The sequence below is a fragment of the Panthera onca genome, chromosome E1, assembly GCF_046562875.1.
Source record: "Panthera onca isolate mPanOnc1 chromosome E1, mPanOnc1 haplotype 2, whole genome shotgun sequence".
Taxonomy (NCBI): Eukaryota; Metazoa; Chordata; class Mammalia; order Carnivora; family Felidae; genus Panthera; species Panthera onca.
The window spans coordinates 37,902,884-37,925,570 of NC_138352.1; the positions used below are offsets into that span (position 1 = coordinate 37,902,884).

At 43.7% G+C, this 22,687-nt stretch overlaps 1 protein-coding gene across 2 annotated transcripts in view; it reads right to left on the reverse strand.

Moving 5' to 3' along the window:
• Window positions 1-22,687, reverse strand: part of MYO1D (myosin ID) — a 362,982-nt gene that overhangs the window by 329,344 nt on the left and 10,951 nt on the right. The gene's annotated exons all lie outside the window — the stretch shown is intronic.

Genomic DNA, 22,687 nt, shown 5'->3' on the forward strand with positions numbered 1-22,687 from the left:
TACCAAGGCCTGGATGGAGCCTGGTCATCAGGTTTCCATGGAAGTCAATCTATTTTTTTCTCATTTGTGAAAGAATAAACCTCCTTGTACTTAAAGTTATTTAATGTACTTGTGCAGGAAATTTTTTCAGATGGCCAACTGACTGCTTTGCTTCTCCCCTGCACCTGGGCTGCTGAGAATGCCAGAGAAACTGCCCAGACCCACGATGGGGAGCTACAGATTCGTGGTTTTCAACCTCAGGAGAACCTTCAACACTACTTGGTGATCCCCATGGTTATCCTCGACTGGCTCCCTCGACCAGCACCCACGTCAGAACGTGAACCCTCTCACCCTCACCTCAAGCTTGAAGTTTCTGTGTGCCCTCCACTCTCAAGTGAGTCTTGCCTTCTGCTCCCAGAAAAAAATGAATCTGTTAGATGGAAGCTCCTCCAGCTGCTGCATAGCAGCCTATACTCACGGCGTGACGACCCTTCCTCCTGTCCCTGAAAAAGAGGTGGCCCTGGAGCTTGGGACCCCATCCTCTCTCACTTCCTCAGCATCTCCTATTCCCCCCAAATATGCTAACATCTCAGGCACCTTTTAAAACAAATGACATCCTTGGGGCACCTGGGTGGCTCAGTCGGTTGGGAGTCCAAGTCTTGATTTTGACTCAGGTCATGATTCCAGGGTCGTGCCCATGCTGAATGTGGTGTCTGCTTAAGATTCTCAATCAATCAATCTCTCTCTCTCGCTCTCTCTCTCTCTGTTCACACTCCGTTCACACTCTCTCTCTGAAACAAAAAAATTTAAAAATGTTTTAAAACAAACAGCATCCCTTCCATCAGTTCTGAGCCCCTCTACATAACAACCCTGTCTTTCCTGTCCTTCACAGCTATGTTCCAGAATGAACACATCTGCTTCATCCATTTCTCAGCTCACTGTAAGCTGGCTAACCCCCTACCATTATGCTACCACCTATATACCAAACCTGATGGGTCTGTCCATCCTTGGCGTCTGTGGCGTCAGCATTCACTACTGCCGATGCTTCTTTCTAGAAATCCTCTCCTCTGAGGGCCTCTCTCATACCATTACTTTCTGGTCCATCTACCTCTTCTACTGACTTTTTGTCTAATGAACTCCTTAAATGTTAGAGCTGTTGTCAGTGGGAGTATAAATTAATACAACCATTTTGAAAAACACTTAACAAAATGTAAAACTTTAGGGGTACCTGGCTGACTTAGTCAGTAGAGCATGCGACTCTAGATCTCAGAGTTGTGAGTTCGAGCCCCAGGCTGGGTGCAGAGCCTACTTACAATAAAAAAATAATAAAATGTAAAGCTTTGCCTTTGTTTATACCTTTCAACCAAGTTATTCTACCTCTAGGAGCCCACGCTAAGAAAATGCTGTAATCAAAAGCAAGAAAACACTGTAATCATAAATAATGAAAAGAAATAATCCTCACACAGAAACATTAAATGCAATGTTATTTATAATTTTAATAAGATAGTACTGTGCTTGAATTAATGCTCATTGGAAAAAATATACAGTGGTATCTAAACTGTACGGAAAGTATATGCACAAAAAAAAAGTCTGGAAGAAAATAATCCAAATGTTAATAGCAATTTTCTTGGAAAACAAGAATTGAATTATTGGTGAATCTCATGGTCTTTTAATACTTATGCACTTTCCAAGTTCTCCATAAGGGTCATTTGTATATTGAGAAGGGGGGTAAAAACCCATGTATGAGAAACAAATTCAATAAGAGGACCCAAACTCTTTTTCTTTCTTTCTTTTTTTTTTTTTTTTAAACATTTATTTATTTTTGAGACAGAGAGACAGAGCATGAACAGGGGAGGGTCAGATAGAGAGGGAGACACAGAATCCGAAACAGGCCCCAGGCTCTGAGCTGTCACCACAGAACCCAACGCGGGGCTCGAACCCACAAACCGTGAGATTATGACCTGAGCCCAAGTCAGATGCTTAACCGACCGAGCCACCCAGGCGCCCCCAAACTCTTTTTCTGAAAGGAGGTGTTTGTCTTTTCTTCTCACTTTACGCATTTTCCAGCAGTAATCTCATGTACTCCAGAAGCACCAGGTGTCATCATATCCAGAAGATGCTGACACCTATGTCCCTAGTACATGTCACTCCTCTAAGTTTTGTGGCTTCTAGACAATCCAGTGTAATGACTCACAAGAATCACAGCCTCAGGGCGCCTGGGTGGCTCAGTTGGTTGAGCATCTGACTCTTGATTTCAGCTCAGGTCATGATCCCAGGGTTGTGGGACCGAACCCTATGTCAGGCTCCACCCTGAGCACGGAGCCTGCTTAAGAATTTCTCTGTCACCCTCTATCCCTCTTCACAGACTCTCTAAAAGAAAAGAGAGAAAAAGAAAGAAAGAAAAAAAAAGAACCTCAACAGCCTCAACCTTCCATCTTACCCTCCATCCCACACTCCAAATCTTTCCTCCAGCACCACCATCCCCAAATTCCTACCTTGGTGAGTCAGACTACCCTCTGGCTCCACTGATACCCAATTAAATACCAAGGCTACTCACACCCACCTCCTCAGGACATCCGGAAACCATGCCTCCTCCTCTCCTCCCTCTTCCTCCGTGCTCTCACCTTTCAGTAATTTCCTAACTGGCCTTCCTACCTCCAGCTTCGGTCATGAGATGATATATCTCCTTCACAGTACCAACTGCTATTATTCTAGAATGTAAACCTGATCAAGCCGTCTCCCTCACTCAAAAACCTTCAAGGGTTCCCTAATACCACATAATGAAATCTAGAAAGGATGCAAGCATGGGACTTCCTGAACTCACTCTCTCTGTGCCCGCCTGAGAACGCCCTACTCATCCTTTAGTGCAAATGTGTCTTCTAGAAAGCTTTCTTTCCCCTCACCCCTCCCTGGCCCAGAAACAGTTAGATGGGTCTTCTGAGGTCCTGCAGCCCACCATCTGTGTCTCTACTGCAGCCTGCATCACACTGCTGTGATGATTTGTATCTGCCTTTCTCTCTAGATTTGGGTTCAACGTGGTCATGGGTACGATTCTACTCATCTTTGTCTCTCTAAAACCTAGCATACAATTGGCGAAAAACTAGATGCAATAAATGCTTAAGTGAATGGATGATTTGGATCACAAACAAAACAAAATACAAGATGAATTAACTTAAGAATTTTTTTCTTTTTTTTTTTTTTTTAACGTTTATTTATTTTTGAGACAGAGAGAGACAGAGCATGAACGGGGGAGGGGCAGAGAGAGGGAGACACAGAATCTGAAACAGGCTCCAGGCTCTGAGCCATCAGCCCAGAGCCTGACGCGGGGCTCGAACTCACGGACCGCGAGATCGTGACCTGAGCTGAAGTCGGATGCTTAACCGACTGAGCCACCCAGGCGCCCCTAAGAATTTTTTTCTACACAACTGAACCAATGCTCTAAGAATCAATATATGTAAGAGAGTAACTTTTAACAAGCAAATTACTGAAACAAGTAATAAGTTCCACATTATGACATTGTGGGATCTGCCTTAAGTTTACATAGCTATCTTGCAGTGATTTTTAAAGTATGCAACTCTTTCTTTAAGTCAATCCCTAAGAACTTTTCACTAGCTTTTTTTTTTTTTCAAACGTAAGGCCCACTTTTTTTTTTTTTAATTTTTTTTTTAACGTTTATTTATTTTTGAGACAGAGAGAGACAGAGCATGAATGGCGGAGGGTCAGAGAGAGGGAGACACAGAATGTGAAACAGGCTCCGGGCTCTGAGCTGTCAGCACAGGGGCCCGATGCAGGGCTCGAACTCACAGACCGCGAGATCGTGACCTGAGCCAAAGTCGACGCTCAACCGACTGAGCCACCCAGGCGCCCCGAGGCCCACTTTTCAAAGTCACCTTTAATATAGATACTCCTTTCAAACATAGGCACAAATTTGCTTAATTTCCTAAAAATGGGGCGGGGCCGGGGGGGGGGGGGAGTCAGATACTCTTTTTGCTAGCAATGTCAACAACTGGAATTATGCTGGAATCAGTCAAAACTAGAGAACACTAAAATCTCCTTTTCACTTCATGGAGAGTTTCTTTTCCGTTCCTTCCAAACCCATGCAATAGGTAATCTCAGGGAAGTTTAGTTTATTAATCAGAGTTATCATGAAGACCTAACTCATAAAGGGTTATAAAGAAATAAAAATGGATGCTGGCAGAGTGGACACAATTGAAAATTTATGAAAAACAGAGATCTCCCTTGCTTAGCTATTTAAAATTCCTCATAAGTGAGTCACCCTCTTCTAAAAAACAAAATTCCACCTGAAATAAACCTGAATGTGAAGAAGCTTGCACATACATCTAAGGAAATCAACAGCAGTTTTTCCTGGCCTGAAGCGGAACTCATTGGCGAAACCAACTGCAAACTACAAATAATAAAAAGTAATTCTTGCTTCACTTTAAGATATGCTATGTGAAGTATATATAGTGGTAACAGATTTAATTTCATTTAACAAACTAATATTAGAATTAGTTTGCACTTCTTTTTTTTTTATAATTTTGTTTTACATTTATTTATTTTTGAGAGACAGAGAGAGACAGAGCGTGAGTGGGGAAGGGGCAGAGAGAGAAGGAGACACAGAATGTGAAGCAGGCTCCAGGCTCTGAGCAAGCTGTCAGCACAGAGCCTGACGCAGGGCTCGAACCCACGAACCGTGAGATCATGACCTGAGCCGAAGTCGGACACTCAGCTGACTGAGCCACCCAGGGGCCCCTAGAATTAGTTTGCACTTCTTGTGCAGAAACCTACTAAGCTAGTTAAGCAGAACCTGGGATTAAAAACACCCCATAAATGTGCAATTTTTCAAGGCATCTGAGACTCAAAATGAAAAGAGAGAGTAATCTGAAGAGAAGTAATAAACATAGGGTAAAGGCTGAAGAGGCACGAATAAAGGTTATAACAACAGCTACAGCTACAGAACACAGGAATTGGGGGTAGGGAGTAGGAATACTTTGCTGGGTAGTGTGCTGGCTGAATCCACGTGCTATACTAAGTAGCTATACTGTGGTCTCTATGGGACACCAACGTATGATATACAAATGCATATGTACACGTGTGAATGTCGCCTCACATACATACATACATACATACATCTTATATTTAGCAGTCACTTTTCCAGCCTCTGCAAATCCCCTGAAGTCATGACATATCTTCAGCTGACGTTAATAGAACTGTTGGTTAATCCTCACTGGCTGCAAAAGGTTTATAATGCCATTCATAGATCAAAGGACTTTTACCAACTCTTAATTACTTGCTGATTTTTGTACTGTTTCCTCAATCCTTTTTAAACACAATTTACTGAAGTATAATAGGAACACATAAAATTCCACAAGTCATAAATGCACAACTTGATGAATTACCACAGTGAACATACCTGTGTGCCACTCCTGTGTCAAGAAAACTCTTACCAGCAGCCCCAGAAGCCCTCCTGTCACCTCCTCCTAACCACTTCTTCCTCTCCTCTCCAAAAATAACCACTATCTTGACTTCTAACATCGCAGATTACTGTTGCTTGTTTTTGAATTTTATATAGATGGAGCACAGAGCAGGTTTTGTATTGTGTCTGGGTTCTTTTGCTCAATATTATGATTGTGAGATTAATTCACACTGATGCATGTAGATGTAGTTCATTCATTTTTGTTGTTATCTAGTTATTCTGTCCTATGAACATCACAATTTATTTCTCCATCCCACCACTGACGAAAACCTGTATTCTTCCCTAGTTTTGGTTCTTACTCCTTACTACATTTTAGCTTCTAATGTAACACCTTCCCCTTATTTCCAGACTGTAGGTCTAGAACTATTTTTTTTGCTTGCTTCATACCATTCAAAAAACCAAAAATCTGTCAACTATTACAGATCAAAACAATTCTTTAGAACCCAAACTAAACTGTGAAAAAGGAGGCCACGACAGAGTAAGTAACACATGTGGCAAAATGTAATCAGCTCTGAGAAGTGTGGCGCACACACTTTGTTTCTTTGTGTTTGTTTGTTTTGGTTTTGGTATTTTGAGAGAAAGAAGTGAGCAAGGGAGAGGGGCAGAGAGAGAGGGAGAGAATCTTAAGGAGGCTCCACGTCCAGTGAGGAGCCCGACAAGGGGCTCAATCCCCCCTGGGACGATGACCTGAGCCAAAACCAAGGTTCAGACGCATAACCAGCTGAGCCATCCAGGTGCCCTGTGGCACAGACAGTGTGAAGCTGAAGCTCACACTCCTTGTCCCCTGCTACGATGGGCTACAGGACTAGCTTTCACTGCCTGAGGGTGGATTCATTCTCATTCTCCTTTTACAATCATTTTGTCTTTTTTACATTTGTTTGTTTATTTATTTTTAACATTTATTTATTTTTGAGACAGAGAGAGACAGAGCATGAACGGGGGAGGGTCAGAGAGAGAGGGAGACACAGAATCTGAAACAGGCTCCAGGCTCTGAGCGGCCAGCACAGAGCCCGGCGCAGGGCTCGAACTCATGGACCGCGAGATCATGACCTGAGCCGAAGTCGGACGCTCAACCGACTGAGCCACCCAGGCGCCCCACATTTATTTATTTTGAGAGAGAGAAAGGAGGAGCAGAGAGTGGGGGAGACAGAATCCCAAGCAGGCTCCATGCTGTCAGTGCAGAACCCCACAGAGAGCTCGATCTCACAAACTGTAAGATCATGACCTAAGCCAAAATCAAGAGTCGGTCGCTTAACCAACTGAGCCACCCAGGCGCCCCCTATTTTACACCCACTTTTATGGAAGATATTTCAGAACAAATAGCAACATACAGACAGCACTGAATCGAGCAGTTTTAAACAACCTGAGTTGCCATCACCCAGATGTGCATGCAGGTGCTATTCATGGATGAGGTTGTTTTGGAAATGCCGTGGACCATGCAGCTATGCTCTGGTCGGTGAGGTCGCCGTGCATGGGCACAGAAAGGCTTCTGATGCACGGGAGGTAGAGAGAGCACTTAAACCACAAGCTCAGCAGCTCCCTTCCTCCACATCCTGACCCCCACTGATTCTCCAGATTCCAGCACTTGGCTTCTCATCCCCTCAGGGGTCTCACCTTTTGATTAGACTCTCTCCTCCCTCAAACTGCTCTCTGGCCTGCCTCCTTCCCTTCACCATTTACTCATATTCAACTCTCCAGGCTTAAAAATCACATGATTAAAGCAGTGTCTGCCAGGCTTCACTGTAACAACATTCTTTTTTTTCTGTGACATTAATTAATGAGCATTTTGTAGGGAGATACTAAGTAAATATCTCATTCCTCATCAAAGTCCCAGTTATTAATTTATTAGTTTATGTAAGTATGGACTGTAGTTTCCCATTTCAGCTTGATGCTCAAACTGACCTCGATTTGGACAATGGGAGCTCCTTCAAGCTGGTTTCTATGCCTCCTTTACATTTCCATCATTCTCTGAGGACTTCCTTGTTTTCTGGCACAGCAAAATGCCCCATGCTCATCTTGCTTCTTTCTGTTTTAATGCAAAAAGGAATGCTACTCACCTCTTCAATAAAAAAAAAAAAAAAAAAAAAAAGGAATTATACCACTTATTTCATTAACTATATCACATATCCTGGCATACTTTCTGGCCAATACATACACAGCCGTGTTCTTCCAGTGTGATCTACAATATGCCACAGTGTGGAGGGACAGAAGCTCCGATGCTTCCGGACTCTGGCCTCTGCACCTCTTCATCTAGCTGTTCACCTGCAGCCCTTATTATGCTCTTTATTTGGAAAAGGCAAACAAGTAAATGTTTCTCTGAGTTCTGAGAGCTGGTCTAGCAAATTAGTCAAACTTGAGGAAGGGGTCACAGCAATCTCCTATTTACAGCTGGTTGGTCAGAAGCACAAGTGACACCCTGGACTTGGGGCTGGTGTCTTGAAGTGGGGGGCAGTCTGGTGGGACCCAGCCCTTAATCTGTGGGATCTGATGCCATCTCTGTGTAGACAATGCCAGAACTGTGCACTTTAAACTTGTGAGCCACACAGTTGGTGTCCACTGAGAACCGGAGAACTGCGCGGTGGTACTGGAAGACACAGCACGGTTATCATGTCTCCTGTCCGGTTCCTTCAGTCATTCCTCAGTGACGTGGTCTCAAGTGTGCCCATCCCACCGAGCACTCTTTCCTGAGTGAGCACCGTTCTGTCCGCACAGCCTGTAAAAGTATATCCAGTAGGTACTCTTGATCGCCTCTCCAGTGTCCTATTCTGTCCCTAAAATTCATTCCTCCCTAAAAGAACAAGGAATCTGATTTTGCTCTGGTATCTACTCCCTTCCACACAGTCAGGTGCTTCAGGAAAAGTGAACTCTATCCTCAGCTCTTGACTGTTCCAAATCAATCGTGATAACCACATTCCTCCGAACCAGTGACGGGTTCAATAATCTGCGTGTGAGCAAATGCTGACCAAGGAGATGTGAGGACCTCTTGCAGGGGCTTCCTAAGAGGGAAGCACAAGACCAGCACATGTTCCCCTCTCCTTTCTCTGGAGGTGAGGGGGTCTGGGTGGGATACAGGGAACCACCCCAATCACCTTCCACCAGCCTTCCACCAGCCTGAGGACAAAACCAGCATAAAAAGAAGGGCAGGCCTGAGATAATCAGACTAGTGGAGTCAGGGCCCTTGAGGACTGGCTAGAGCCTCCCTTATCACTTCTGCTTGTGTGAGATAGTAGGTTTCCTTTTGTGTCGGCAGGTTTGTTCAGGTTTTCTTTTAGTTGCAGCCAACAACATTCTAACTGACGCTGGGTGGTGTGGGAACTACTCGGCCCTCCAGGAGAGGCAGAATTGAGCCAGAGGAGAAGTTCCAAGTCTACATTTCCAGATCAATGTTGACGCATAGCATAGGCTATAAAACCCTCCTCGTTGGCACTCTCTCAATGTTATTTTGTGTTTACATCGTTGCCCTTCAGTAGAACCAGAGACTCACTTATTATTTACATTGTTAGCTTTTCCATTGTCTCAACCTGTTCAGATCATTTTAAGCAAGCATGTTCTAAGTGAGTAATCATAAAGGAAGTTTAAGAACTGCTACTTGATTCCAAAGCAATGAAGCTGAGAGAGGAAAAGCAAAAGAATAAATACACAGCTAGGATATAGGAAATTTTTGCTCTAGCAGTAACCAGGCCACTAAACGAGAAAAGAATCCTGGACAAATCACATACTTTCTGTGTTCTGAACTCCATGTATCTTTACATCAGTGAGATAACCTCCAGGTTCCCTTCTGGCATTAAAATTCTATGACTCAGAGACTTCATGGCTCAGAATTCTTCTATTGCTTGAGGCATAAAATCAGAAAAGAAAAAAAAAAAGCCCCCGAAAATCAGTTGTAGCCTATTAGTTACCGTCAAGATTGACTGATTTCAGACCAACAAAAGCACTGCTCTTGGGCTGACTACTCCAAGAAATAGCTTTGTCAGACTACAGATCAAAACAGGACTGTATTTGTGTTTACTATCGAAGGAAAGTATAGAAAGCCATCGCCAACTCTGCACTCTATTCCCCAACTGGACAAAAACAAACATTCAGAACAGCCATCAGACCCAGGGAATTCTGGCTACTAAACTAAGAAAGCCCAGACTTAAAAGTATGCTATCACCCTCAAGTGACTGTAAAGCCCTACAGTCGCTTCCAGCGTACCCAAAGCTTGACTCCTTCATTTCCCAAAGGCCCTTGGCAAAGTGTGGGCCCTGATAGCGCTCCATCATGGTCTGGCCCCACTCTGCTTGGAGACTCTGGCCTCACTGGATGCCCTTCAGGTTCTGAAAACACCAAGCGTCCATCTGTCACTATCTCCCCCTCTCCCTCCCCCGTGATTCACTCTGCCTGGCCCGAACTGCCCTCCCTAGCTCATTCCCCCTCTGCACACCTGCCTCCCCCGCACAGATTCCTCAGCCTTCTGATCTCGGGGGAAGCCAGCTTCCTTGTGAAATGCCTCGTCTGTGACATGCACACCTACCGCACACACGCCACTGCCATTTTCCCATGAGGGGACCCTGTGCTTGCCCTTCATAGAGCCTATTACTATGTATTACTATTATTCTTTTGTTTGCCAATTCTGTGTGTCTCCCCTGCTGGTTTGTCAGCTCCATGGGACAAGAAACTGCGTCTGCCCGGTTCCCCTGCATCCCCAGGCAAGACAAAGAAGCCATGGTTGTACTGTACTTTCAAAGACAACTTAGTAACATGGAAAAATGCTGAAGATACTTTATCATATGAGAAAACTATTTACAAAATTATATCTGGTATAAGCATGAAGATTCCAAATTTTAAAATCTATAAATTTACATATGTTCAAAATATCATAAGGAAATATATCAAGGAATTAACAAGGATGGTTTGATTATACTTTTTTTGTACGGACAATCTAGTGACAGAAAAATAATATATAGTATGATAAGAGTGGGCAACCAAAACCACTGGATAAAAGAACAGAAAGCATGTCGTCAGGATGAAGAATAAAGTATGACTATCAAATAATTAATTGATTTAATAATCACAACAGAACTAAGAACGCTGATTGTTTGGATACATTTGTTAATATACCAGTCGGCTCACATTACAGTCACGGCCCATTTAGCTGCAATAGAACACAACTGTGCAGTGAAAAACCAGCAGCTCAGGATGGTGGTTGCTAAGCTGGCTGGGCATTAGAATCACCTGAGCATTAATGAGGCTGAATACACCTGCAGCTCCAGGATGGAGAGTCCAGGGCATCTACATATTCTAAAAGCTGAGTAATTCTCATACAAGCCAAACTTGGGAACCACCATCCCAGAATAAATCAAGAAGTTAAAGAAAGAGTCTCTTTTTCAGTAAAGCTTCCAGATAAAACAGGAAACTAAGAAGCAGGGATGCGAACAGTGACAAAGTCTGCCTTCAACTGCTGCCTGTCACAAATCAACAAGCAATCACGAAGTTCACACTGAAGTTCACATGGTGTGGAGAAGTCCACTCATCATACTTTGGTTTGTTCAACCACACAAATAATTCAAATACCAACAGCAGCAATACATTTTAGAGTAGCACCTTATCTACTCAGAACTCAGCCTTGGCCTACCTGCCTTTCCAGCCAAATGCATCAAAGCCATGGGAAAACAAAAACAAAAACAAAAACAAAAACAAAAACAAAAACAAAAAACCTCTGAGCAGAGAAGATAGAAAACAAAGGTCTCCAAACTCATGCCCTATGATTGGTGTACCCAGTTCAGTTCCTCAGTCCTCATGAGAACACATTAACTCCTTTTTTATATACCTTCCTATAAGCACAGATTAAACAAACAAATTAAGAGGGAAGAGAGAATTCACAGAGAAGGAATTCACTGAAAGAAACTGTAGAAACTTACCCAATATACACTAAAAAGTTAAACTGTTTAGGGGCGCCTAAGTGGCTCAGTCGGTTAAGTGTTTGACTTCTGCTCAGGCCATGATTTCACAGTTTGTGAGTTCAAGCCCCGCGTCGGGCTCTGTGCTGACAGCTCACACCAGGCTGCGTATTCTGTGTCTCCCTCTCTCTCTGCCCCTCACCCACTTGCACCGTCTGTCTCTGTCTCTCTCTCTCTCTCTCTCTCTCAAAAATAAACATTAAAAAAAAAGTTGAACTGTTTAGATCAATTTGGTGTGGAGCAAAACATTACACGTATTTCAATAAATCCCAAGGGCATGAAAACAATTGTTCCTAACTATGATCATGATGATCTAAGTCACTGAGGAAAAAAGTTAACTTGCATTCTTCATCTTCCATATAAGGAAGCAAAAATGAGACAGCACTGACATTTGAGTAGGATGTGTTAAGAACAATAACCCACCTGTTATCTCATTTGCCAAAATGACCTTGCAGTAGGGACCAGCCCGTTTAAGACTAGAGCGGCCCAGAGAACTGAAGTAAACTGAAGGAAGTAGAAGTCAAAGAGTATAATACAGCCATGTCTAAATTTGGATAACTAAATTTATTTCCTTTGCTCATTACTTTATACTGCACTGCCACTTTTTAAATCATTTTGGCTGGACATATTTCTAACTGTGTATGTTTGTAAGGAGAAAAGCCATCTGGAAAGCGATCACCTGGAACAGTGGTTTTCAAACTGTTTTTCCAAAGTGGTAGCATTCCCTTCCGAACAGAAGTGTCTGGGAGCCCCGGTATGTAAGAAGTAGAGCTGCTGTGCAGGAAGCAGAAAGGAGCAGGAGGCCTGAAGTCCTACTCCACGCCTGCCTCTCAGGCACCTCCAGGGACACCACGGAAGGCAGATACAAGACAGCACCTACCTGCATCAGCTCAGACCCTGGGTCTGCTGTATAAAAGCATGTGGCTTAGAGATATTCCACAAAGATACAAAACTATAGAAAGCTGGTAAAAAGGTAGTCAATCTGCCAAGGTAACCAACAACATAAGACAGCTCAAGATCACAGCACCAGTGAGAACGTCTTCCTCTTATAAGATATGAGGCTTCATATGTCTGAGTTCTATTAGCCCTTTCAAAGGAAAAAAACAGGTCTACCATTTCGCAAAAACTTATCTATTTGAGTGTGTTTTTTTCCAAGAGCAATGACAGTTTCATTTTCCTATCTTCCCAAAGACTGGAGTCACAACAACAGAAAAATGCCATTATATAATTATATAAAATACAATAAATACATAGTTCAGGCAGGAATCAAAGATGCAGAAATATTATACATTCATTTCTTCATTCGTTTTTAGAGGGGAAAACATTCTGTCCTTAATGCATGGAAATGAGCCTTTGGGGACAAAGAAGACTTCATCTTCTTAAGATAAAGTTCTTGCCCTCAGGACTTGGAGACCAGAAGCAGGGCACAAGTATGAGAAATAGGACAGGACAGGACAGGTTGAACGGAGCTAGAAATGCCTCAGAGTGGTACCTACTGACATTCACTCTACAGATTTGTTATTTTGCTTTTTTTGGTTTTTTGGTAAGGTTGCTTCATTATAAGGAACATAGGCTAGGATGGCAGAATCAGGCTAACTCAATCTCGTGTCGAGGACTATTCTTATAAAAAAAAATTTAAATGACCTAGATGTCCATAAAAGTCCAAACTAAAACATGACCAATTTTAGGGTTATTCAAAATAAATGTAAGCTTTTTTTTTTTTAAAAGAGTTTGACTTTTTTTTTAATTGACTATAAAATTTTTCTTGACTGTATATTGAACACAAAGCAGCGGTTTGAGATGGAGTCATTCGCCATCACCCTGACCCCGCTACGGACGATCTTCTATTGTACAAGTTACTCAAAGCAGACTTTGTGGTCAGAGGGGAAAAAAATTGTTTGAGTTTCTCTTGGTGTTTGCTTCATTGTTTTAGATGAAGCCATTTTTTGACTAACTCATTTGCTTCTAGTGCTTATGTGACCCTTGTGTATATAAGTGGCATGGTGCCCTCCCCGACCAGGTCTTCATAATACGGCCGTGGGAGACACAGGGAGGAGAGGAATGAAAGCAAAGTTGTGTTCGCTCCGTGATAGGCTTTTCCATCTATTCCAGAAGTTGTTGTTTTTGTTTTTTTACCACTATGAATTGGCCTGTGTCTTTTTTGGAAAAAGCTATGTTCAGCAAGCAGTAAACAATCTTTTTATTAAAGCAAAATAGCTTTACTAGAGTTAATGCTTTCATCTTCTTCAAGTGAAACACACTTCTGTACAGAGCACCGAGGAGCAGAAACATAAGGAAAATGAAGGAGGTCCTGTTCAGATGTAACAGTAACCAGTTCCACATGAGCAGCTGTGCCTGGAATATAAACTGGGATATTTTCAGGGGTGAAGTTAGATAATAAGGAGAATGGAAGGTGGGCAAAGCACCAAGGAGGAATCAGATGATGCTCTCGAATCATGTCTCCATCAACTGAAGTCACTTATCAGAGCCCTTCACTTTAACATGGTCCACTTTCCACAAAAGTAGACCATTCTATTTCACCAAGAAATATTGAAAGCCATGATTAGGTTCACAGGCTGACTCACAAATGTCTCTTTAACCCACAATGGAATGATCATAGTATTCACCACGCAAGTCTGGGTGCTGAATCTTGGAAGTTTTGTAATTAGACACAAAATAAAGAAAAAAAATTCCATTTCCCTCTTCTAGGCCCAAAGATGAGTCACAGATAAAATTTTTTAATTGAGCAAAGTTTTTCTCTGGCACCCTCCCTGTCATCAGAGTGCCTCCCAAGAATGAACTGAGCTCCCACTATATCCTGCCCATCCCACCCCCACAACCCACCAGAGTTCAGTTCTCCACCCTAGGTCTGCCTGGTCCCTGAACAGTTACCTGCTGCAAAACTTTCTCAGAAGTTAGATGCTCACTCCCTCCTTCTAACTGATCCTGACCAGGCATCTGAAAAAAGGACAGAGCAAACTGACACCAATGTAAGAGAATTCTTATCAACCTAACTCTGTCTCCAGTTGGGAGAGTTTGGGAGCAGTAGAAGACAGGAATGAAAAAAGTGCAGACGATGTAGGGGAAAATATCCTGAGCAGTGGAAGCTGGCTAGCCCCAGGGCCAGCCCACTCGTGCTGAGAGTGGGTGGCAAGAGAGAAGGAAAGAAGGCTAGTGTGTTGTGAGCCGTCAGGCAGCAGGACCCGGGTTGTTTCCAAGTAAGACGCCATCCTTCTACTTCCAAGGGTCTGCTTGCGTTCTACCCCTGCCACAGAGCACGTCCTCCCCACTCCCAACCCCATTTTCTTGCTGTCTGAATTCCCTCAGAATATTACTGTACAACACATGAGCCCTTCACACACTGTCACCAGCACTGTTTTGAAAATATGCTATGTTGATATTAAGTTGTCTTTTACTCCCAATTCAGCTATCCCCCAAAGAATGACCTTTTAAAAAGTAACCCTCACCAAAGTACCCACTAGAGTGATAAGCACACAGCAAGAGTTTAAGTTGTGCTAGCTTTTTGCATAAGTGTTTCTTTATTAGAGAGAGAGAGACAGCTTGTGTGAGCAGGGGAGGAGCAGAGAGAGAGGGAGAGAGAATCCCAAGCAGGCTCCACGCTGTCAGTGCACAGCCCGACGTGGGGCTCCATTTCATGAACCATGAGATTATGACCTGAGCTGAAATCAAGAGTTGGACACTTAACCAACTGAACCAACCACCCAGGTGCCTCCCAAAGTAGTTGCTAGTTTTAAAGCGAGATTATACTAAAAATACATAAGGTCTATAATGCTAAGCAAAATAAGTCAGAGAAAGACAACCTATGATTTCACTCATATGTGGCATTTAAGAAAGATAGCAAGCAAAGGGAAAAAAAAATAAGAGAGAGAGGGACAAATCAAGAAACAGACTCTTGGGGTGCCTAGGTGGTAAAGCGTCTGAATCTTGATTTTGGCTCAGGTCATGATCTCACAGTTTATGAGTTTGAGCCCTGTGGAGGGCTCTGCACTGACAGTGCAGAGCCTGTTTGGGATTCTCTGCCCCTCCCCTGCTCTTGCTCGCTTGCGCTCTCTCTCTCTCTCTCTCTCTCTCTCAAAATAAATAAACTTAAAAGAGAGAGAGAGAGGGAAAGAAAGAAAGAAAGGAAGGAAGGAAGGAAGGAAGGAAGAAAGAAAGAAAGAAAGAAAGAAAGAAAGAAAAGAAACAGACTCTTAACTATAGAGAACCGATGGTTACCAGAAGGGAGATGTGGGAGGGGATGCGTGAAACAGGTGATGGGGATTAAGGAGTGCACCTGCTGTGATGAGCACTGGGTGTTGTACGTAAATGTTCAATTACCTTATTGTATACCTGAAAGTAACATAGCACTGTATGTTAACTGGAATTAAAAGCTTAAATTATAGACATATGTGTGTATCTGCATATATATATACACACAAATGCACACACATGTGTACACACACATATATATGCATATATATTATAATCATATAAGGAAACAAACTACGGATTTTAAAAAAGTTTTTAAATGTGTATTATTTATTTTTGAGAGAGAGACAGAGCGCGATCAGTGGAAGGGCAGAGAAGGAAACACAGGATCTGAAGCAGGCTCTAGGTTCTGAGCTGTCAGCACAGAGCCCAATGCAGGGCTCATGAACCATGAGCTCACCACCTGAGCCAAAGTCAGACCCTTAACCACCACCCAGGTGCCCAGCAGACTTTTTTTTTAAAGACTATCCTTGAAGTTCACCACCCAGCTATAGCACCTGGGGATTTCAGGCACCAAAGTCACCAACCTTTGTAAAAACAGAGAACAGTAGACACAAAGAATAAAATAGTTTGGAATATTTATGAGTAATATGAAGAACTGATTTCCTTTTCCAAAGAGTTTACAACTTCTGGAGGCTAAACGGTGGCACACCTGGAGGAGCAGGATTAGGAATGAGTACGTTCAGGGTGACAGTTATGGAGGGGACTGGGAATAGCAACAGTGCTTGGTCCACAGGGCAGACTGAAAAGACAGCTGGGGACCACCCGCTGAGGATCCACTCTGCTTCGTCTTCCCAAAGACTAGAGTCACAGCACATTAGGCACGATGTTGGGTGCTTTACAGGTGCTATAATACAATCTTCACAATAACATCATCTTTACAGATGAAAAAATTGAGGCTCAGGGATGCTAAGTTACTTGTCCAAGGCCACATGGGTGGTAGTAAGTGGACAGAGACGTAAGGTGCAGATGTGTTTATCTCCAATGCTGTTGCCCTCTCCACTAGATAACCCCAACTTCATCTAGAATATTTTTCATCTTTGCCCCTCCCAAATAAAACCAAATGAATTTGTCTTAGTGAGGAAGGAAGAGGCGAAAACAGCTAGCTTTTGGATCAGTTATGAGGTCAGGGCAGGGAGGCAAGGCCATATGGGAAGGATTCAGGAAGACAGTTAACATTAGTTGAGAGGGAATTGTGTACCAAGCACTAACCATGCACTTTTTACACATCATGTGATTTCATCCCAATAACCCTAAAAAGCAATCATTTTATACATAAAGAAACTGAAACTTAGGGACGTTAACTTACCCTAAGTCATAATGCTAAAAAGAGCAGAAGTGAGGCCGGGATTTGAACTCGGTCAGTCGGGTCTCAAATCCTGTGCTCTTTCCCTTGAGCCCCATGCCCTGAGCAAGCACGCTCCACCTTTTCTTCTTCCCATAAGTGCCCCAAACTAAAGTTTGGGTAATGCTATTCTATTAAGAGATCTAACCAGTAATTATATATAGCAGTTGAGCAAACAGGAGTCTGCTTCCCAGAGGAAATAAGACTACCATCTTGACCAAAGAATTTAATAGACAAAAAGACAGAGGCTTAGAATGTATATTTTTAAATGCTGTGACCCTCTGAACCTCTGTATGAGAGTACAGCTGCCATTTTCATAAGCTATGTCAGTGAGGCTCGCCACCAATGGGGCTAGAGCCCCTGTTGACAGAAGAGTCCCCCACGAGATGGACTTAGCAGTGGCTGGGCAATGACGCAAAACCCCAATCCAGTCCCCAAAGCAACACGGCAATGAATGACAGAATCATCATACAATGGGGCCAGTCCTTGAGACAGGGTCCTTTTTGCTGAGTTGGCTCAGACTTCGGTGAGAATGGCAACCCATCAGCTGTCCACACTGGGATAACTCATAGTGCATACCACTTGCATGTGGAACATTAAGTAAACACACTTCTGTCTATATCAGACTCCCCATCTTTTGTCTGCAAGTCAAGCACAAGGCCAAAGCCCACCTCTCTCATGTGGAAGCGGAGCCCTTCAGAAACCGTGCTGCAACGCCCCAGTAGCCGCTTCTGAGTGCTCAATTCCACCCACATCTGGCTCTACTTGGGAGCTAAATTCAGCAGAAGTCTCCAGGGTCAACAAATGACCCTGAATAAAAATAGTCTTGGAAGTCTGTCACAGAGTAGGAAAGGAAACAAGACGGCAGGGTGATTCACTCCAAATGGAAGCTCCAAAACCCAAATGCTCATTTTTGTCCCAATATGAGGCCAACGTGCAAAACAGGCACAGAGCAAACTGTCCTTTTCTGAAGGCCTCTGAAAGTGGTTGCCAAAGAATTTCACGGGGAAGCCAAAAAGATTTAGTGTGCCATTCACCTCTCCTGTAAATCTGACTATGGTTACTTCTAACTAGAACTCTGCACCAACTGCAGACTTACACATGCTTTAAGACCACCCAGAGTACCTCAGGTTTTGCCCCCGGCAAGAAAGAGGTACCCTTTGTCCCACCAAATTTTCCAAATGACCAAGCAGCCACAGAGAAAGAGTACAGAGGTTGTGTGGTGTGTGTGTGTGTGTGTGTGTATGTGTGTGTGTGTGTAATTCTACATCTCATTCGTCCTGCCCTCACACGGTTAAACTATATTAGATAAGAACAATATTTTGAGAAGATTGTGTGCATTTTTTAAGCTAAGAATTCCACTGGTTGAAGAATAATCAACCAACATTTGATGGTGTAGTTAACTCATGTAAAAATGTATGGAACACACAGGTGCCCAGCATGACAGGAAACACAAAAGGATCAGAGATGGGTTTGTTTCACAGCCACTCACTGGCACTGTCCCCTTCCAAAATCCTATATCTAATTTGGCATTCACAATTAATACTCTTTTCTTAAAGATGGTCTCCCCTCCCAATTGCAATGAGTCTTAAGGACCACAAAACCTGGATCCACATCTGGATAGGCTCTCTGTCTTTGAGGACCTCATTATTTGGTGGGAAGGCTGGTATGCAGATAACAACAATATAACCTGACCGGTTCTCTTAACAGTTAGGACCAAGTATCCATGTATCCTGGGGACACAGGTAAGAGTATAATTAATCCAGACTTGGAAGACTGGGAAAGACTTCTCAGAACTGGTCTCAAAGGACGAGTAAGAGTGACAGGCAGAGTATGTGAGCAGGGGTGAGGAAAGAAGGAGGACATTCTAGGCAGTGAGAACAACCTAGGCCAGGGGTTCTCAACTGGGGATAATTTCACCCCTTCCCCAGGGGACACTTGGCAGTATCTGGAAACATTTTCAGTTGTCATAAATGGGAAGGAAGTGGTCCTACTTGGCATCTGGCAGGTAGAGTCCAGGGGTGCTGCTAAACATCCTGCAATGCACAGGACAGCCCCCCAAAACAAAGAATTACCCAAGCCCCAAAGTCAATGGTGCTGGAGTTGAGAAGCCCAGGTCTAAGCAAGGGTCTGATAACAGGTTGTGTTAGGTTAAAAGAAGTTGCCTGCAGCTTTGGCAGTCACGATTTCAAATGACCGCTTATATGGAAGAGAAAAACCGGTAAGAAAAGAGGGGAGGAAAAATTAAACTTCCAAGGAGCCAAGATACGAGGCTGAGCAGATGCCTGATGCTCAAAACAGCTACCATCACCAACAAAGTTAGGACCCCTGGAAGCCTACGGTGTATTTCGCTGCCCTGTGAAGAGCACATCTCCCTGGGATGCTGTCCTCGGCCCAAGATCAGCCCTGAGCAGCAGCTTGCATTTTCCCTTTTACACACACATATGGCTGAGTGGGGAGCAGGAGAGCACAGGAGGACCAGATGTCCCATGCAGCTGGCTCTGCCGGGATTCTAAGTTGGAGAGAGGGCGCAGGGCTGCTGTTAGTGCTGAAAGAGCTCAAGTGCAAGAACGGCCCAGCAAAGAGAAAAGGAACCAACCAAAGGGCTCCAGGTCCCGAAAGGAAGTGGCTGCAAAGAAAGCAGAATATGGTGGGAATACTGTGGCCGGCGCTGCAAGCGGTCAGGTCATTAGGGTTGCTGGCAGGAACCAGGCCTGACCACGGAGATGGGAGGTATCTGCACAGGCATCTCCCTCCTGGGCACAGTCCCTTGAAAACGCAGCAAGGAGCTTACCACTGCCACCAAAGCCACCAGCACCTCCACCAAAAGGGAAAAAGAAATAAACAGAACAGATCTCCTCCAGCAAGGGACTTCTAGGACAGAAAGAAAGCGACCTTCAAAATACTAGCAGTTTTTCGTAGGAGAGTAAGAAATATAAATTGAAACTCCTTCACAGATAGACTAACACACATCACCCCTTGAATCTTGCCTCATCCGATTCACACACACAGACACACACTGACGTCAACTTTCGAAAATAATAACAGCGTGGGGGAAAGTTACATCAATTGTGACAGCTGTCTAAAAACCAACTTTTAGCTCCAAGAGGGGAAGAAAGGTCGGCAGAGTAGCAAAATGAAAAGATAATTCCAAATGAACAATGTCAAAAAACCTTTAAACAACTAACGTTTTCTCTCTCTTTTCTCTCTCTGTGCAAGAAAAATGCTGTCACCAGGAAATGTGTTATGTACCCAGCATTATGCTGGGTGCTGCTATCAGGAAAACTACTATCGAGTTTGGATGCTACAGACCCCTGAAACAGCTACAGTGTTCAGTGCCTAACTATGTTACAGACCACAAATGAAGAGGGCCTTGCAGAAGAGCCAGGTGCAGAGCGGAGGACAGGACCCCCCTGACAGGAGTAAGAGAAGGAGCCAGAGCTTGGGAAAGGCAAGAATGATTGGGCTCATGCAACCCACATCCACTTAAAGATGAAATACTCAAATTTTGCCTATCTACGACCATAAACTACACGGGGTATGGCCCAACCACCCGTGTCGCGAGAGATGAAAACACTTCTACGTCACGTAAGTGCATCTGGATCTGCAGTGTTTCCAGTCACCTTTTGCAAAGTGAAACAAATGTCCAAGGGCCACAACAGCATAAGCCCAGTAGCTGACACAACTAAACACTAAAACTGCCTGGAGGGATATCAGGGTGATAGGAAATCCTGACTATCAGAGAGAGAGAGGACTGCTTTCCACCTGGGTAAAAGAGGAGGGCAAGGGTACTGCTAGTACCCTTTGCTGAGACTGTGTTTATCGCTACCGAGAACCAACTACTCCCGAGTTAGAAGTAAACCATGAACAATCACTGAACCTGCACATTGACAATTGCACCCAATTCTCAGAGTTGTCGGCTATACACACAGACGAGACACGTACAGATGCATGCACATGTCTGAACAGCTAGGACCTTGACTGACTTGGCGACTGAGTGTGAAGGCAGCCCTACTCTAGCTCTAATGAGCTTGGTGATTCCTCCCACAGTTCCCCAACACCACCTCCTTTTCCTCCAGACAACTTAGTGTATTCACTACCACCAAACAGAACCACCTTTCTCGCCTCCGCTCCTCTGCTCACACCACTGTATCCACCTGGAATGTTCTCCACCTAGACCAATCTTACCCATCCTTTGCAACTCACCTGAACTTCTCTATGTTGTGTTTCCCAGCCAACCTAGAGCACCTCTCCCTCTTCTGAACTCCAGAACAATTCATTTGTACAATTTCTTGGCCGAGAATCACCTTACCTCTACAAAGCTTAACTCTTCTATTGTTTTCTTAACTTTTATTTTAATCAACAGTAAAATTTCCACTTTTCTCCCTGTCTTCATTGACATGCCACCTCTTTGAGGGGTAAGGATACATCTTACAGTTTTGGGGAACCTCCCACCTTACCTCCTAAAGTACTGTGCACAATGTGGAACCAAACTGCAAAGTTAAGTTAGGCTCACTTCAAATTTTTTTTTCATGTTTGTTTATTTTTGAGAGAGAAAGAAAGACAAGGCCTGAGTGGGGGAGGGGCTGAGAGAGTGGGAGACAGAGGATCTGAAGCAGGCTCCAGGCTCTGAGCTGGTCAGCACAGAGCCCGATGCCAGGCTTGAACCCACTGACTGCGAGATCATGACCTGAGCCCAAGTCCTACGATTAACCGACTGAACCATCCAGGCACCCCAAGTTAGGCTCACTTTCATAATGTTCCTTAAAATTCCAGCCCCATGCTTACTTTGCAACCAATGATATGTAAAAGCAGAAAAGAATGTAAGTGCTGAAAAACTGTGAACATCCTCATTGTTTTACAAATTAGGAAACTCAGACACGCAGACCGGCTCAAGGTCAGTTTGTAGTTGGCAGGTATAGAACTCAGATCTGTGCCCCTGTTCCATACTCTGGGAAGCCTGGCCAAGAGCAGAGGAAAACCCTATGGGGTCTGCAATTCCAAAGATCAAAAAACATTTTTTAAATTCTTAAATTAAAGTTAACAAGGGGCAATTAATACTAAGAAGCAGGGTTAGTTAAGCACTCACACCTAGATCATGACTTTTACTATATAAGCTTTTGGAGTGATATTTAGCTATAAACCTTACAAGAAATGAGGCTAGAACTTCCAGGAAACACCTCCTCCTCCCCCCCCCCCAAAAAAAAAAGACTCAGTTATTTTCAAAACTCCATTTATTGTAATGTCTAACAAAATAAAACCAAAACTACTTTAAAAATTTTTTTTAACGTTTATCTTTTTGAGAGAAAGCTGGGGAGGGGCAGAGAGAGAGAGAGAGAGAGAGAGAGAGAGAGAGACGGGGAGAGAGAGAATCCCAAGCAGGCTCAGTGCTGTCGGTGGCCACAGCCCCACCCGGGCTCCCGCGCAGAAACCACGAGATCATGACCTGAGCTGAAACGAAGAGTCCGAAGCTTAACTGACTTAGCCACCCAGGCGCCCTTCATAACTACTTTAAAGTTCTGTTTACATTTTACTGTATCAAGAGTGAAATAATCACACGTCGAAGGGTTTTTAAAATAAATTAGTCTTGGAAGCCCATTTTGGGCGTTGAGTCATGACTACATTCTCAAGGATGTCGGTAACACAAGGGCTCCATCCATAACTGCCTGAAAAAAACTG